This window comes from Procambarus clarkii, chromosome 42 (assembly GCF_040958095.1).
Source record: "Procambarus clarkii isolate CNS0578487 chromosome 42, FALCON_Pclarkii_2.0, whole genome shotgun sequence".
Classification (NCBI taxonomy): Eukaryota; Metazoa; Arthropoda; class Malacostraca; order Decapoda; family Cambaridae; genus Procambarus; species Procambarus clarkii.
Window position 1 is genome coordinate 11,092,082 of NC_091191.1, and position 16,547 is coordinate 11,108,628.

The following is a 16,547-nucleotide window of genomic DNA, read 5'->3' on the forward strand; positions in this document are numbered from 1 at the left end:
AGGTTATGCTGGTGAGACCAGGTCTTATTCTCCCGGGGTGTGTGTGTGTTTGGTGTGGGTGAGTGGGTACTCTGGGGTCGTCAGCACTCATGCTTAGTCAATTCTCGGCTAGAAGGTCTTTTACAGTATTTATTGTTGCAGGAAGGTGGGTATAAGACATGTTCATATGGGGGTCTTGGAGGTGGCGTCTGGTCCCGCGGGTCCTGCTGGTGATGGTCATGTAGGTGCTGGTGCTCCCTTGGGGTGATGCTCCTATGGGGTGGTGGTGCTCCCTTGGGGTCGTGGTGTTCTCGTGGGGTGGTGGTGGTGCTTATGTCGAGAAATAAGACATATTGCCGGAACCACCGTGGACATCTTCAAGAGAAAACTAAATAGTTTTCCCCAATGAGTGCCGGACCAACCGGGCTGTGGTGGGTATGTGGGCCTGCGGGCCTCTCCAAGCAACAGCCTGGTGGACCAAACTCTCACAAGTCAAGCCTGGCCTCGGGCCGGGCTTGTGGAGTAGAAGAACTCCCAGAACCCCATCAAGCAGGTATAAACCAAGTTGGTATAGGTGTGTCACTGCTGCTTCTGCTGCAGGTGGTGCTGACGTAGGTGGCAGGGGGAGAGACGGACCAGACACGTCTGTGTGTGCATCAAGCAGTACATACATGTGTACATCGTCATCAAACCCAATAAGCAGCAGCTTCCTGAAATATATTTTCACCCAACACCCTTACAAGGAGGGAGGAGGAGGAGGGAGAGAGACCGGCAACTGTTCAAGTCACCGCAAAATCAGTATTTTTGTGCATTTTTGTAACCCGTTAGGTATGGCAGTGGAAGAGCAAGAGTGACAGGTAAGCAACATGGAGGAGAGCGGACAGCTGCGTATATTACAGCACTCAGTATGCAGCTCCCGGCTACAGGATCTGGCTACATTAATGCCGAGCTGGAACTGGTGTTGCCATGCGCCCAGCATCACAATATACTCCCGGACGACGCACGCGCACCACTCCAGTGAACTTTCATCAGCTAAAGCTATATAACATTCTTTTTATTGCTTAAACTTGATTAATTTAATCAAGCGAAATTAAGTCTCTCTCTCTAAAAAGTAAATTGAAAAATCTGCAAAATCACAGGAATTATTGCAGGCACCGCGCCCGCTCCACAACCAGCTCTCTCCTTCTGCAGCTCCGTAAAAAATGCAATTGTTTTGCCTAACCAGAAACATATGAATCTAAGCAACCCACATAACTTATTGATGCTTTAATGTTTTAGTAATACGTCGCAAATTGGTCGATTCCGTACAAAATGCGACGTGTTATGTCTCACCAGTACTGATTCCCAGCTAATACTAGTTTCTAACACACAACGCCAAGCTGTCGTTGATTAATTCCTAACACACAACTCCAAGCTGCCGTTGATTAATTCCTAACACACAACTCCAAGCTGCCGTTGATTAATTCCTAACACACAACTCCAAGGTGCCGTTGATTAATTCCTAACACAACGCCAAGCTGCCGTTGATTAATTCTTAACATAACTCCAAATCGTTCAGTAAAGGTATTATCTACACAAGACGATGAGTAACGGTGTCCTAGATGTAGATTCATCAAGCAGTTACGAAAGCACTTACGAACAATCTTTGGTGGCCTTGTTTACATGTATTCAACAGTTTACGAGCATCGAAACTAATTAATTAAATGTTGTTATTGTTATAAAAAGTCTCCTGGAGCTTCGGAGCTCAAACTATTTAATAAATGGAAACAAAGTCACCAAAGAATGAGGGAAGATGAACCGGTTCCAAGTAAATGTGTAAATGCGTGTTGAATCCTGCCACTGAGCTACACAACACGTGGTTGTGTAAAGGTAGAGAGCTACACAACATGTTCCAGTAGGCTAACGCTTGTGAGTACTAAATATCAAAATTAACAGTGAATTTTACTACCAACAAATTCATATCTTACTGAACAGAACCCAAATAGAATACTCACTTAATTTACTACGCAATATCATTGCGTAGTGTGACTGACGATAAGCAATATCAGTCACAATTGATTTTTGTAAATATTACAATGAGTAATATATATTGCAAGAACGTTAACAATGATGAGTTTATTTGTTAGAAAGTTATGTTATTTAGCTTGATAATCTAACATATTAGATGGGATAGTAGCCATCAAAGAATCACGAAAGCATGAGGTGACCATAGGTGCTGTATCTCTAGGATACAGCACCTCTCCTGCTGTATCTCTAGGATACAGCACCTCTCCTGCTGTATCTCTAGGATACAGCACCTCTCCTGCTGTATCTCTAGGATACAGCACCTCTCCTCCTGTATCTCTAGGATACGGCACCTCTCCTGCTGTATCTCTAGGATACAGCACCTCTCCTGCTGTATCTCTAGGATACAGCACCTCTCCTGCTGTATCTCTAGGATACAGCACCTCTCCTCCTGTATCTCAGGTACTCACAATGAACAGGAAAACTTATCTAATTAAGTGCGACTTTAAATAGCTAACTCAGCGTTGCAAAATTATATGACCATTTTATTTTTCAAACATTATATGATATTCTTTCCTCTCTCAAGAATATATTATTCATTCGTTTACTGCATAGTCCAAAGAATTTACGTAAATTTTATAATTTTCCAGGAAAACAGACTGTGGGTCTAATGTGAATTTCAAAAATAGGTATTTTACGACTAAACCTACCTAAGAATTTAATGAAAACATTGACATTTTTAACTTTTTTTTATAGCATAGAAAAAAGGGTAAAATATTTATAGGCAAGTCATGTAACACGAGGCTACGCAGCACAGTCCTCATGGGGAAACTGTAGCACACCAACGCTATATAACATCTCTGTTTTACACAGCCCGTCTTCCTAAAATGAAAGTACTTACAGTAACTATTGGATGGAAAGTCCCAATACGTAGTGATGGACCACCAGAAAGGTGACTTGTATTATTGATTTTTGACAAACTGGAATTTTTTTTTTAAACGCCAGCAAAGATATAAGACAACCTACCTTAATATTACCTCTGCTAGCAATCCTAGGCCTAACACACGCTCGCTTAGGCCTAATATAATACATATATGTGATATAATAGGCCGGGAATGTTTAAGTCTAGCTCTTACCTTTATTTTCCGAACTCCGAATTTTTCCGAGTGTACTAAAAGTAGTTTGTTGGTGTTCCATCACTACATAGTTATTATTTGGTCGACTGTACCAATAAGTAGAATCATTTTCAGAGCATGGGGCTGGTTTTATATTGCTCTTAGTCGAGGAAAATCAGATACTAACGGTAAGATGGCCGTCGGTCAAGCAGGACACTGAACCGTGAACTCTCAGTAATGCCGCCACTGTCATCCGGGCTTCCAACGTCGGGTACCAATTTTTCTTTTTTTAATTATCAGAGGGAAGCGCACCTCTTTTAAAGTGCTATTACGACTTTATAGCACTTGGAAGGGGGTCTGGATAAGGATTTGGGATGGGATGAGGGGGAAGGAATGATGCCCAATCACGTGGACGGTCGGGGATTGAACGCCGACCTGCATGAATCGAAACCGTCTCTCTACCGTCCAGTCAGTGACTGGGCCGTCAGGTAGCAAGCCAACCCGTCAATATTTCACATAAAACAATATATATAAAACACGATCTTATAAAAAGTGTTTATTCCACTTGTTTATTATTCCACATATCACAGTCACGACTTAATTTGCCGCGCGTGATTTGCTCTCTCGTCAAGTGAACCGGTCAGGGGCAATTCCCCCCAAAATACAGTTTAAACACGTAATCATGGCATAACAATTTGCGTATTATTAATAATTTACATGTCGATTGGTGGCAAAATTTCCAAGCGATAGGCTGTCAGGCTCCTAGGGGCCAGATTCACGAAAGCACTTACGCAAGCACTTACGAACGTGTACATCTTTCCTCAATCTTTGACGGCTTTGGTTACATTTATTAAACAGTTTACAAGTATGAAAACTTCCCATTCAACTATTGTAATTGTTATAAACATCCTCCTGGTGCTTCGGAGCTCATTAACTGTTTAATAATTGGAAACAAAGCCGACAAAGATTGAGAAAAGATGTACAGGTTCGTAAGTGCTTGCGTAAGTGCTTTCGTGAATCTGGCTCCTGGGTGGAGGGCAGCCATCCCAGGAACCGCGCAGATGGCAGCCATGAGCGGCAGCAAAAGCGGTAGGTGGTGCTTCAGTTAAGTTTCAACCCTAGTTTTTATTTTATAAAATACAGTAAGATAAAAATAATATGAATTATCTTAGATAATTGCCGTACAGAATACTGTTAAGTGACCCTGGTACGCTGTACCCTTTGGAATTCTGGTGACCCTGACCGGCCTATGTTCATCCCTTACCCCAGACCATTCTCTCTCTCAATTTGGGTGAAGCTACCCCCAAGCGTCTGGCCTCCAACTTCGATCAGACAAACATTCTCTTATATATCGTTCAGTTTGGTGTTGGGTTTAAGGCCTATAAACCTCTGGAGGGCTATTAAGGCAACCACAGCTGCTTGCTGACCAACCAGCAACAATAGTTTAGTCCTGAACATATTCCAGGATTAAAGTAAATAGCTAAACACCCTGATAAAGATCTTTTGTGCCCTCTGTAATGTTTTTTGCGCTACCGCTCACAGGATGGGTATGGGTTGCATAATAAACTAACCGCCTCCGGCGGCAACAATCAATCAAATCAAAAGCTAAACACAACATAACTGTAATGATTCATGTGTTAATAACAGCAGCCTAGCACAGCTAGACCTGGAACAATGACAGTTCTCTTTTCCTGCCGGCCATTATACCATATACACATGTAAAACCTGTTTTATTCATTTAGAGAATAATATAACGGAGTTTATCTGAACGTTTGGTAAACGCGCGAAAAACAAACTATATTTTCTATCTAGACCTTTGTTAAAATAAATTGGTTTGCCGCCATTTTATTCCTGGAACGTTACAGCCCTGAGTCACACAGATGCAGATACGCTCGAGCCCTAACAATCTGCGTGATCACCGTATACATGGAACATTAGAGCCTTGTCAGTGACAGCTGCAGTTCAACAGCTTGGAATTTTTTTTCTTAAACCATCAAATACGAACCATCCGTGTACTCAGTGCCTATGACTCACAATGAGATCGTAGCTTACTAACCTCAATCAAACAACTAACTTAAATACTATCTTGAGAAGTTTACACTTTGAAAGACAAAATCACATCACTTCTTAGGTTTTCAAGATGAATTCTTCTTTGCTTTGGATTAACAGTTGCGATTATATTTTGTTATTTACCTACAGTATAACATTTTTAGATTGTTTTCCTCATGTGAGTTTAGCGCACAGTCACAGCCTCCAGTCACAGCATTATGTTTCGAGTTTGAAGAGTGTTCAGTTTTTTAACACATTTAAATCCCACCCGAAGGTGGCAGAAGCGGTCAGGCCAGTTGCGGCGACATCACTCGCACCAGAAAAAAAAATGGTCAGCTCGAGCTTATGAAGGACGATGACCGGACTACCATTAACACTGATGTTGGTCGTACTATTAAAAATACACGTTGAAAGATTGATGTACATTTATTGATATACCGGTTTCCAGAGTGATTTATTATATTGGGAACGGTATTTACATCCCTTCATATGTTTAAGCTTAAGAAATAAACACACACACACATTATATATATATATATATATATATATATATATATATATATATATATATATATATATATATATATATATATATATATATATATATATATATATATATATATATATATGGCCATAATTTTGTTTTATGTTGGGATTTAGGATACTACTGTTGCTAGGCCATAAAAGAAAAGAAAGTGACTGACCGCACTAAACTACCTAACTTTAAACCCCATAAACGACATGCTACTAGGCTAGGGTAGACACCCTCAGGTCTAACACCCGTCCAGGGATCGCCTCAAACCCTGTCAAGGGACAACCTTCCCGTTAAGGAACAACCTCGAATTATATAAAAAAATCATCTCAAACTTCGTCTAAGGGCAACCTCAAACCCAGCCAGGGGATCACCTCAAACTCCTTCAAAGGAGGCACCATCTCAAGACCCTTCAAAGGATAACCTCAAACTCCGTCAAAGGACCACCTCAAACCCCGTCAAGGGTGGGACCACCTCAAAAGCTGTCAATGGACCACGACAAACCACTGCCCTTAAATCGTAAAACAGGTAGCCGGCCTCGCCTCCCTGCGATACTGCTGGACTTAGGCTACCATGCTGCCTCCCCACAACTCAAGTCATCCTTTTCTCCACAAGCTACTTGGACATTATAACTCACAGAGATCAACATGTACTTTTAATAAGTGCCCAGTCTGCAGAAGCAGGGTTTATGGTACCTATAGCAATTCGAAGGGGATATATATTAATAAAATCGTTGGGTATTACGGCACCTATGCCCTCGGACAACTTATGCCTATAAATTGTCCATTGGTAGGGCTTGCCAACGTGACTTGTATTCATATTTGTCTAAGAAGTGCACTAACCTGATTTAGCACGTCTCAACACACTGTTAGAGGGGAAAGTCCAGTCCAGGTGTACAGGCTGCACAGTTTTAGGGACAAATATGGAGGAATGGAAACTTGCAGTGATGTGCGGCATCAGGGCACCTGGTATGTATGGACCTTTGAGGCATCTATGTACTCACCTAATTGTACTCACCTAATTGTGCTTGCGGGGGTTGAGTTTTGGCTCTTTGGTCCCGCCTCTCAACTGTCAATCAACTGGTGTACAGATTCCTGAGCCTACTGGGCTCTATCATATCTACATTTGAAACTGTGTATGGAGTCAGCCACATCACTTCCTACTTCAATGTAGGAACAGCCGAGTGCGACTCTGATCACAAACAAACTTCAATACAAATATTCCCATCAATACACGTAAATCAGCTCAAAGCTAATCGTTCCTACTAACGTTCATAATTTATAACTGAATATAATCATACATATTCAAAAGCAGGCTTTACAATTTAATTACTGTTCGAGTACTGAGAATATTTTAAACGACTCAAACTGACATATTTAGAATAAAAAAAACCTCCCTAGAGTATCAGAGCGTGTGTTATTCAATTACAAGAGTTTACCGTCAGAGAAATGAACAAATTATAAAGTGGAAGTTATGGAGCGGCGAGACCACAGCCCTTTGATACCCAGGCGGCGGTGATGCCAACACACGGGTTCTGTTTTTCCTACATGATATGCTATGCATATAAATCTCCTAAACTATTACCATGTTTGGTAAGGGGTTAAAGAATGAATGACTCCCCAGAAAATCATTACATTTATTGACATACCGGCTTCCAAAATGATTATTATTTACATCAGGAACGGTCCATACATACATTCATATGTTTTAGCTTTAGAAAACATTCAGAAATTGTCAGCAATGGCGATACATCCTCAATTTTATTTTATTTAGGATTTTATTAACAGGCTTCGGCCCATATCTATGTTGCTATACCTATTCTATAAGAGAGATTACAGAGTATAAGTCAAGACCTAGCTATAAATTTTACCTAATATCCCTACCTCACCGAATGGTTGATAATATATGGAAAAATCTCCGCTGAGATCTGATTAAGACCTTTCATGCCTCTGTATTCCTTTTTTTGCGCTACCACTCAACGGATGAGCATAGGGTGCACAATAAACTCCGACACTCAGATCACACGAGATGTGAGCCCACACTAGTCAAACTTAGGGAAGAGTATGAAACTTCAAATACCCGTGAGTGAATGAAACTTACGAAACTCCAGAGATAAAATATAATTGAAATAAAGAGGGAATGATTTCGAGCGGCCGTGTAAGGTATTCAGTGTAATACTTCAATTGCTCGAGTGTTTATCTGGCGCTGGTGATTGAGGTTGTTGTTGTTGTTAAAGATTCGCTACCTGGAACAAAAAGTTCCAAGTAACACGGGCTATGGTGAGCCCGTGGTTGAAGTGGGAGTCAGGTGCAGGTGAGAGTGGAATAATACTGGTACTAACCAGATGTGGGTCGAGCACACGAGGGCGTATGCTGATGAGGCCACCACCACCACCACCACCATGTAAACAATATTATAAAATATTCTTGAAAAGGCAATCGCCCTCCCATCTCCCTTGCCCACTTTTTCTTTACTTCATTCTCATTCCTCCTTCCTTTACTCCTTTCTTTTCCTCAGACCGCTCTTTCTTTTGCTTGATCCCCCTCACCCTTCCTCTCTCTTCTTCGCTCCCCCTTTCTGTGCTGCTGTTCTGTAGTTTCCCTCTTTCCTTTCTCTTCTCAGCTTCTCTCTTGTTCCCATTTTCGTTTTAATCCTCCCTCATTTTCTTTTGCTCTTTCTTCTCTGTTTCTTTCCTTTCCTCCTACCTCTCGCTTCCTTGATCTCTCCTTTACTTCTTCATTTCTCCACATTCAGTTCTCTTCATAATCCAGGTCTGAACATAGTCCAATACTAAAGTAAGCTTTCAGTGTATATATATATACACCGAGAAATGGGGTATACTCCTCGGTGTATATACCCCCCTGAGGGGTCAGTAACCAGCCCGTCCTCCTAAGGTTTCCTGTCAGGAAAACGGTCAAATTAAAGTGTCCTCCCTCATAACCTACCAGAAAACCCAAAACAGAAAACGGACCGTACGACACTTTTGGAAGCCGCTTTCATTTTCTAGTACGACACTTTTTGGCCTTACGTTTATTTATTTATTTATATATATACAAGAAGATACATTGGGATTGAGAGGATACATAGCATAGTAATTACATTCTTGTAAAGCCACTAATACGCGCAGCGTTTCGGGCAGAAAATGATTTCGTAACGCATACGATGGAAATGCGACGTGCTATGTACGAGGTTGCAGTGACACCCCGGAATCACCGAGAGAATCCCGTCACTGAGACGTAACTCCGCCCATGAGGCTGGGGGTATTTACCCACTCATCCCGGTATTGACACAACGGGAGGCAAGAGACTGAAATACGATTCGAGCCAAAGCTTCGAACATAATCTGGTTGCAAGGTAAATATTGAACTCACTATTGGTGAACCCGGCCTTGAGGATAGGTTGTTCACCCACCAGACTCGCCTCACCATAATAAATTCAATAGATATATTTTTCACATTTTTTTTTATTTTGCCCCGAAGGGCGAGTTTATCGGGCAGCGTCACTTATTCTGTGAGTGAGTATGTCACAATAGTTACAGTATTGGGCATCGTCACTCATCCCGAGTGAACATACTGCCATAGTAACAGTACTGGGTATCGTCACTCACCCTGTGAGTGAACATACCCCCATAGTGACAGTATTGGCCAGCATCAATCCAACCCGTGCAATCATCCTGTGAGTGAACATACCCCCATAGCAGCATGTACAACACCCTCCAATAGAAGAAAACCCGTTGGATTATTCAAAAGTTAGACTCAAAAGCCCCTGGTGTGGAGAAATCAATCTAAAGTCGTAAAGCAAACTAGCAGAGGAAGTACTAGATTTTCAGAAAATCTCTGAACCATGGGATAGTTTACCTTGATTATAGGTCTTCTGCAGTTACCTTCGTTTTTATGTTCTTATGTAATACAATTGTGTGAGTACATCACCAATACAGACACACACACATGCTATTCAAAGTATATAAAATCTGATACTTGTTAATTAAGAATAAAGAGCTATTCTCCTTGCAATCTATACAGACCCCAAATTAAAAAGCACATTGTTAGGCAGTATAATTGTGTAATTATGCCTGAATTAGCGGTTTGAATTGCACATTCTTCTATCTAACTAAATAATCAGATTTTAGCTTCAGTTGAATATTATCAGACCACAAGCCATTTCACATTTCATCATTTAAATATCTCTTGGAATACATTGTTGCCATGTTTTACTTGCCCGTGCAATGGGCAACACAGAAAAGGACGGGCGTAATTTATAAAGTGATTCATAAATTAGGAAAGAATGTCCCAAATGGTGTTTCGTCACAGGAATAAATTATTTATCGCGTGAAACACTGTTATCGAGACCCAGCTGGTTTAAATAATGGTATTCTTCTGATTGGTACTTTTGATCTTCCTGTCTTCCTCAGCTCTGATGAGGAGCTCGTCCTGATAGCCCGATAGGCTATGAAACAGTATATATATATATATATATTATATATATATATATTATATATATTATATATATATATATATATATATATATATATATATATATATATATATATATATATATGTCAGTGTTTTGTGATCGTCAATTGCATATATACACAATATACATATATAAATAATATCGGTATATTCTGTATTCTGCACCCGGGGGTATAATCGACATTGGGCACTAACCATAACAACAATATTCCGACATCAAAAAATATCAACAATAAAACAAAATGTCAAACTAATTATTTAAACAATTACAAAGGACCAAATGGAAAGCCAAACACACTGAACAAGATCAACAATATAAAATCCACAAACATTCAAAATATTTATTTTAAGTTTTTATTTAGTTTCAATTTATCTTTCCAAACAAATATCTGGTTTTAAATGTTAAGAAAAAACTATTATATATATATTTAAATTTTTTAGAGAGATTTTTTCCACATTTTTGCCATTAGATTGAATTTACTTCATGAAATACGAGTTTTGCGCGAGGGAGCAACTAATGATTCGTGTGTGTGTGTGTGTGTGTGTGTGTGTGTGTGTGTGTGTGTGTGTGTGTGTGTGTGTGGTGTGTGTGTGTGTGTGTGTGTGTGTGTGTGTGTGTGTGTTTGATGTCTACCTACAGTCACTTGTTTTGTTCTACATGCACGCACACACACACATGAATTACACTTAGGTATTACACACACACACACACAAAGGGTATGTGTGTGAGCGAGTGAGAGAGCTGGGGAGATAGAGCAAGCAAGAGAGCGAGTGAGAGAGCTAGAGAGAGAGAGCAAGCAAGAGAGCTAGAGAGAGAGCAAGCAAGAGAGCGAGTGTGGTCCAGGATGGACCGAAACGTCGTCGCTTTCGTTTCTCTTCCCATGTGTGGGTTGTTACCGAGGGAAGGATCACACAGACAAGAAGAGCAACAATAGATTGTGACTGTGTAAACACCCACTCTTGCCGCCCCATTGTAACTATTGTTCTCTTGGCTGGACAAAAAGGATCCCAGTATCATAAACGCATTTTTTGTCACTCTTATCATCCCTTGCTTTGTGCCTGCCAACTTATTTGTGAAATATATATATATATCAAATAATATATATATAAAATATAGATTTTTTTGGTAGCAGTCTTTCTTGTAAACATATATTGTTAAATATGACCGAAAAGGTAAGTTTTCAGTTTTCAGTTTTAAGTTTTTCAGTTTTCCCATTAAATCTTGGAGCAAATCCTTGTAGACACAGTGGACAGTCACTTCTTAAAGCAGCATATAACTAAAGCAGCAAGATTAAGATGGAGAGGACTCACCAGCAACATTAGACCGGGTGTTTACCCAAGTTGAGGCACATGTTGAGAAGTACGAGACAAGCCTAGGAGCGCGCCACTACTGCATTATCAGTGCATGAGTACATAATGGAGCTAAAGGAATTAGGCAGACCAAGAAACACATTGAGGAAGATACATAACAAACATGGGTGACTGTAGTAAGGTAAAGGACTTCAAGTGAAGTCCAATGAGGAGAGGAACTAGATGGGAACGCAATAGATGAATGTTAAAAATTATTCCTCTGATGTAAAGTAAACTCCCTGGTTTAATAGGGAGTGCAGAGAAGCAAAGGAGAGGACCAGAATAGGTAAAGTATAACGAAAATAGGCACAGGAAGGCTAGTAGATGGTGCATACAGAACTAAACCTCCCTTCACCGTAGTCAATGATAGGTAGGATGGGCTAAGTTAGAATAGATTGGGTTAGATTTGTTAAAAAAAATAGCAGTGACGTCAGGTAGTACATATTGTTGTCAGAGCTTGGACCATTATAATGTTCTTACCTTAGATTCTGATGTTGTATAATGTTCTTATCTTAGTTTCTGTTGTATATTGTTCTTACCTCAATTTCTGTTGTTGTATTTTCCCCATTTCTGACACTTTTCGCTGTGCATGATGCTCTGTACAACATTATAACCTAGACAAACTACATTCTGAATAAATAGAGTTTACAATCATTACCAAAGGCTTTTATAGCTGTCATTAACAGACAACTGTCCATGAATGTGTTTATGCATGATGCACAATAGGATACACTATTGCTTCTTCAGAATACACTGCCCGTCCTCCTGTTTAGATAATACTTGTAGTAGCGATGTGGACAATGGTACATATATTGACGTAATGGACAATTAGAGAGTAGAATTTGGTACTATTTTATTTGGACAAACCGGAAAAGGTTGTGTACGTGTTGCTAATAAAACCTAACGTATCTTAACCATCTTAGGCCTAATATACGCTATCTGAAGCTTAATAACATAAGAATAAAGGTAACTGTAGAATGCCTATTGGCCTATACGAGGCAGCTCCAATTTATAACCACCCAATCCCACTCATATACATGTCCAATCCACGCTTGAAACAATCAAAGGGACCCTCCTCCCACCACGTTACGCGGTAATTGGTTCCACAAAATAACAACCCTGTTACTGAACCAGTATTTGCCTAGGTCTTAAATAAATAAATAAATATATATATATATGTATATATATATATATATATATATATATATATATATATATATATATATATATATATATATATTTATATATATATATTTATATACTATTTTAAACCTAGGCTTAATATAGTATATAAATGTGCTATAATAGGCCTAGGAATATCTGAATTTGGTTTTAACTATATTTTCCGAACTATAAAATGAATACTACCAAATTCTACTACCTTTCCATTACGTCAATATATGTACAAAGGTGCACATAGTTACAAAAAGTACTACTATGTAAACAGGAAGATAGGCTGGAAATACAGGGAGCGCGGATGAGTACCCCCAACAGAGGCAGGCGAGGCACCAGCACCGTAGCCTCAGATCTATACGCTTGTCATTAAGAAATAAGTTTTCTTTGTATCTAACCTTCAAGTATAATTTGAATACACACAGAGTTAGCACTAACAATAAAACCAATGTATACACTCCGAGTAGTAAGTACACCTCTTGGTATACCGCGGAATTACACTCACACACATACATAAAAATTAATACAGTAATATTATAACATTCACTTTTCCCTACAAAAAACTCAAATTTACCTTTCATTTACGATACATTGTTATCTCTATGTATCATTCCGCAGTACACTGAATGGCCGTATGCCAACCGGCAGGAAGAGATCAACCACTTTGCTTGTTTTCGTGGCGCAACTAATCAACAACACGGAAATTGAGAATGGGTCGTTCCATCGGCTCCTCCATTGTAAACTCGCACTGCATTTGTTTCACGCTGTAAATCCCCTCTCAATTAATTCCATGACATACAAATTGCATTTATTTCCATGCAGACAACACAAATTATATTTACACTTTTGATATATTATATTCGTGCATGGGATTCGGTACTATTAAATTCGAGATGCGTTTGTGCGTCAAATTTGTGCCATAATTAGTACTTCATATCGATGCCAGTGTAATAACATGGTTATGTTACCTCTATGATGAAGTGTATGTGATCCGATAACGTGCTCGACACCTTGTATTATAGGCACCTTGCTGTTATTTTTGACATTATCCTCCTGAAATGAAAGAATTTATAATAACGATGTGGTTGAGCCTACAAATATGAACATAATGAACCAACAGAAAGTAGACTTGTATCACTGAATTTGGACAAACAGGAAAAGGTTTTATAATTATGTGCTAATGAAACCTAACCTAATCACCCTAGGCCTAATACACGCTAAGCCCTAGGATTGATTTTTTTCCGGACTCTTATACAATGATTAGTACCAAATTTTACTTTCTATTTGTCTATCACGTCGATATTCCACATAGTAATAATAAAGTACTATCTTATCAGGAGGATGGATTGATATAATTAATTATAATTCATTGTGTCGGGGAACAGGCAGCCAGTGCATATATGCTGTACATGTTAGGCTTATATCGATGTGGCCGCTCCCCCCCCCCCCCCAAAAAAAAAAAAAGAGAACAATAGATCTTCCCCAGGATGCAGCTCCACAACAACACTGTTCAGTGAAATGTGTCATGTATCTATGACAATTATACTGTATATTATTTAATAAAAAAAGCCATGAAGTATGTCAAAACATGTGTATGGGGTAAATAATAAAACCAGTTGACTAACAGACGTCGTCACAGCTCGAGTACTACTGGGCTACAAGTACCTCTGCCAGTTCAGGTTGTATTGGGGTATAGATGAAGGGTAAAGTGTGTGGACAAGGACAGGGACACACTAAAGCAGCGTTCGTCAAACTTATTGTTTATTACGACCTACAACAAGAACTGCATTTCAAACTGAATGCCAGTTTGGCAGCAAGATGCTGCTTCTTTTAACTTTCCTTATTAAGAGTACTCAATAGCTCGGTCGATAGAGCTTCGGCCTCACACGCGTGGGGTTCACGGTTCGAGTCTCCTAGAGTCCAAGAGCCCTAGAGCCCAATGGTATTGGAGGCCAGACGCTTGGGGCTAGCTTCATCCAAATTGAAAGAGATAATGGTTTAGGGTCCGGGATGAACATAGTCTGATCGGGATCGCCAGAATTAAAAAGGGAACAGCGTGCCAGGGTCACTTTCAGACCCCCGCCACGATTTTTGGCACCCATATGTCTGCGCGTGTACTCACCTAGATGTGCTGACAGCTTCAAGCATTTGTTTAATTAGCCGTTGCATTAAATTAAGAAATATTTGGATGGCGAGGCTTTGAGCTAATGGTCGACCCTACACACATCTAGATAAACACGCATATACAGGTAACAAACACTTTTAAACAGAATGAAAGAAAATAAAGTATAAAAAATAACCAGAGTAATAACGCTGGGAATATTGGAACTCCCGGAGCGCCAACCGTAATTTTGTTTATCCACTCGTAAAAATTATGTTTTTGAAATATAAACTAGACTTCTGTTTGCCTACAAGCGAATGCAAAGCTACATTATTATTTTCTATATTGCCACTAAATGGAAGGTATATATTGCAGCATATAATAACATCGATTTAAAACCCTTTTGACTTCAGTGGTTTTTTTGTTTGTTTCTGGACTCTTCCCTTGCTCCCCTTGGACTCTTCATTAAATCGTTATGCAGTTGGGATGCAGCTCGCCATTTATGTGCAAACTTCTCACACTTATCAGCATTGAGATTCTCAAGTGATGGAACTTTAGGGAACTCCTTTGAGAAAGTTCTATTTTGGTTTTCAAAGAAACGTGGGTAATTTATTATGTAAACATATAAGGACTCCTTAAAGGAAGGAAACGTATCGAGATCCTTAGGAGTCACAGCAACATTACAGAGAGCCAATGAGTGCTGTTTCTCCCGGCGCGCCAAGCCTCGCCATATATCTAATATTATTCATTAGATAACTGGAAAAGTCGTTGATGGAGGGAAGGTCCGGAGGAGTGACTCGCCTGGCAGGAGGAGGCTGGTGACGGGAGTGATAATTACCTAAGTGCAGCCACAGGACGAAAGCCACACTCGTGGTGTCCCGTCTTCCCAGCACTCTTGGTCATATAACGCTTTGAAACTACTAACGGTCTTGTTGTTTGGGAAGTGTTTGTTGAAGTTGTGTTTGGGGAAATGGTGAAGATGTCTGTAATGGTTGTTGGAGGGTGGTATTGTTGAATGCAGAGGAGCTCGATTGGTGGTGTTGGTGGATCAGCAAGGGAGGATACTGTTGACATGTTGTTGTTTTAGATTCAGCTACTTGGAACAAAAAGTTCCAAGTAGCACGGGCTATGGTACTGTTGACATGTTTGGGAGAGTTGATGGCAGCAGAGGTGTCGACGTTTATGGTAATATCAGCAGTTCTAGTAGCACACGTTCGCAGAATTTTTATTACATTCGAAATAGTCTGTATTGTATGCGATGTGTACCAATTTCTATTTCGATTTTCCTCTTCGCGTTCGCTGATTGAATAATTTCTGTCTTGCCGCGTAAATAACATGTACCAAAATGTGTGTTATTCTGATTATTTTCCGTCATCGTATCTTCCCGGTACACCACAAGGAAAATATTTAAATATTCGGTAGAAAATGGGGTGGAACTCAGAATAACATATCGGTCTAGAAATTGATGGTTACCATCTGAATGTCTTGATAGTATGCATATTTTAGCGCAATGGGCGTCTCTCCTCATAATGTGCGACCGCTTGATAGCACACCATGGTAAAGTGATTGGCATGCTGGTTAAGTGTAAAATGTTGTTGTTGTTGTTATAGATATATGTTCATTATCAGGTATGAACATCATCCCCTGGTATGAGAGTTGACTTAGTTCACCTAGTTGTGCTGGCGGGGGTTGAGTTCTGCTCTTCCGGCCCGCCTCTCATCTCTCAATCAATCAACTGTTACTAATAAATTTTCCCCCTCCCCCCCCCCACAC